Source organism: Bacillus rossius, assembly GCF_032445375.1.
Source record: "Bacillus rossius redtenbacheri isolate Brsri chromosome 9 unlocalized genomic scaffold, Brsri_v3 Brsri_v3_scf9_2, whole genome shotgun sequence".
In the NCBI taxonomy this organism is placed as follows: domain Eukaryota; kingdom Metazoa; phylum Arthropoda; class Insecta; order Phasmatodea; family Bacillidae; genus Bacillus; species Bacillus rossius.
The window spans coordinates 11629869-11633605 of record NW_026962013.1 but is presented as its reverse complement, the minus strand read 5'-3'; positions in this window follow the sequence as shown (position 1 = coordinate 11633605).

Genomic DNA, 3737 nt, shown 5'->3' with positions numbered 1-3737 from the left:
TTGTTGAATTTTTTTAATTAACTTTATTTCCTTTAATATTTTTCTTCCAATCTTTTTCCTCGAATATCGGCTCCTTCAAATACCCATCCTTAGACTATTTTTATAATATTCTGATAGTTGTCTTGACCCGTCAGGTAACCAACCTTCCCCCCTCACCCCTTCATTGTCCTTTCATGTTCTCTGAGTATGAGTCTGGCAGCAGTTTGATTCAGCTTGTGAACAGCTTTAGTAAATGAAAATAATTAATTGGGAACGGGAAAGCATGAAATTGGAGGGGATGAAAACCCTGCTTCATTGGAACTCTGTCTCCGCACTTCTACGTGAAAATCTCTTGGTAATAATTTCCCCAAACTTGGAGTTGCTGTGATGTGAATATAAATGAGGCTTGTGGAGATTAAAATGTGAACTCATTGTGATTAAAATTGAGCTAAATACTTTTTTTTGTTCATGTATATTAAAGCCATCATAACCCTTAACAATTTTTTGAAGCCTTCACAGTTTTAAAAAAAAAATAGTGCGTGGAGTCCCTCCGCGCGGAAGAAGTGAAACTTCGTAATGTGGAAATAAAAATAGAAAGGGGTAGAAATTTATTTTTAGTGAAATCATATTGTTTCTTTAAGACAAACTTTATTAACATTGCTTACAATTCACAATTGATCGCATCTTTTAATTATCATTTTCGTGTGGAGAAATATCCAAATCTATAACATTTACAATGGGATTATGATAACTAAAGTAAGATACAAAATGTTTGAGTTCTATTTTTTCAATATTTCTTGCAAAAACTGCATCAATGGTCGTTCCCCCTGTGCTGTTACTATTTTCATAATGCACAGAAAGTTATGACTTATTTTAATGATACTATTATTTATAAAGTCTTATTATTTTGATTGTTATTATTATTATTATGAAATTTTATTATTTAATTTGTATATTGTTCGCCCGCAAAAGTTATTTAAATATATTTTATTAATTATGTATATCTACGAAAGCTATGCTCTATGACCTGAAATGGACTTATATGGACAGTCAATTGAGTATACCCCTCTAAGGACTAATGAACTTAACGAATTAACGAGGATTTTATTCGGGGTATTACTTAAAGAAATTTTCATTGTTGGAAATTTTCGTTTTAAATTTACCGCATTTTTGTGTTTTCAATTGTATTAATGAGTGTTATTTACAGTATTTATATTGTAAATTACACTAACCGATTTTGGTTTCGGCCAATGAGAGGCCGTGTTTTAGATGGGAGGCGTCTAGAACGTCTTAATTAAAAAGGTTGGTTGTATGAAGGCGTCTGATGCCGACGCAAAGGCGCGAGGCCTATTTTAAATTTGAAATATAGCTAGCTAGATTATGCCATCCGACACTCAGGATGAGCTTAAACGACGTATAAATAAATAATGTGTAAGATTATAAGGGCATATTCTGACGGATATGTTATTAGGAGTGAAAATCTGTAAGTAAAGATCTTGTATTTTGTATCGCCCATAGACATACCCAGCTGTATGTAATTTCGTCGTAAATAACTCCGATTTGACTACAAACTGATTAGTTTTCACGTAAAAGGTGTCAATTATCCTGAACTACGTCATGAATTATTAGTTCCAAGATTTAAATTATTATTTTATTTTGTGATACCCAGAGGTGAAATGGGAGTACAAGTTTCGTGTCTCTACCATATAAACTGAGTTAAGCCAAGGCAAATACGAACCCAAATATAAACATAAACAGTAATCATACTAATTATTAATTGTGCTATGATTTCAAACATTTTCTGGTATGTAAGAATGCGTCCGTAAAAACATCATTTGATTTATTTTCTGAACATACACTAACGAACTTTTGTGAACGATTCATGTGTGCTACGTATTTTCCTGATGTTTTAATTTACATAAGCGCATATCCACGAGTCATGTTCAGTATCGTTAGGATTGTTTTTCTGTGATTTTTTTTATCTAATTATATTAATATTGATTTTTATCTCTACACATATGTTAGTTGTCCCTGATGAATAGCAATTTTTATTATTAATAAAAACCTGAATTCTATCCCTATGTGTTGATATATGTTACCTAGCTACCTGTGTCCAAGAGTGTGTGTTTTATGATAAATAACATTTTTTTTTTGCATGTTTCTAAGGGTCAGAGTACAAGAGCATAACAGTACCATTGACACATATATATATATGTCTATATATATATTTTGAAAAATAGATGACAGCCAGTGTATATCGTCCCGACAACACACACACAACAAAAGGGTCTATATATAAATAAACGAGTACTATTAATGGTACTGGCACCAGCAGTAAGAACACACCGAAGAAGTTTAGCAGCAGTATAGTATAGAAAGTGGCGCACATAAACGTGGGGCCCGAGTGTGTTGACACTGAGTTGTCGCACCTTAATTCAAGTTGTCATTTGATCCTGCATTGTGTATCTAATCCATTATAATAACATGGCACACAACCACCCCACATACTCGCTCAGGAGTAGGCATGACAGTATGTGTGAAGACTGCGATAACACAGGGAATTCAAGAAGTGACACGGCGACATCATCAGCAGGGGGTTCACCAGGGAACACTTGTGTGGAGGGACCTAGTGATCACTCTACCACCGTGGCTGAGAGGTTAGGGCGGCCCATGTCACCAGCAACAGGGGAGCAGGAGGAAAGGGAGGCCACTGTCCCTAACATCACACCATTGCCAGATAATACTTCTACATCACCTGTGACACTGGAAGCACTCATGCAATTATTACGGCAGAGTAATACTCAACTAAATGCAAAATTAGAACAGAACAATACTCAAATGGGGAGGCTTACGACTGAGTTGGGAGCGCTGAGGGATCAGACCAACTCAGGATTAAAGAGCCTGGAACACAGCATTGAGGTTAGGCTGGCCCAGCAACACGAACAGGTCCAGCAGATATCTGAGCAGGTATCACAGAACAGTAGTCGTGTGGACAGTCTGGAGACTCATGTAACATCCATACGAAACATGATCTCAAATGAACACCAGGGACAAGCTAGTGCTAGGGAGGAGGTGCGAGGACATCTCCAGCATCTCGAACATAGACTGGAGGACATGGAGGTGGCTACTGCCACACTACGAGATAGAATCGAGCACCTTAGTGTACACCCCAGTCCCAGGAGTGAGTCAGCTGACCGCCAAGCTCATGTACCGTCACACACAGCCCCTGTGTCAACTGTACCGACTGCCCCAGTAGACAGGCAACCGTACCCCAGTGAGATGTACACAATTCCACTGCTACCCATCCACAATCATCCTACCGTTCAAATGGATCTGCCCAGAGAAACCCCTGTATTGAGCCCATCCAACATTGATGCGGCCACGCTCATGCACCATCCAGCTAAGCATTGGGCAGAAGCTATGCCCACGTTTGCTGGCAGAGCTACAGAGAACCCCATCCGTTTTCTGAAAAGATTTGAGGAATACACCTCAACCTTTCATTTGAGAGATACAGAGATACTGAAGTGTCTCAACAGCGCCCTGAAAGGACCGGCATTTTACTGGTGGGAGATGCTGAGTGCATCAACGCATAGTTACGCCCAGTTCCAGTCCCTGTTCCACAACCAGTATTGGAACATCCGAATACAGAGTCACCTCCGTGCACAGCTTCACACGGAGAAGTATGACCCAAGGAAGTGCGCGTCCTTGGAAGCGCATCTATCAGCAATGTTTGAGAAGACACGCTACTTGGATCAGCC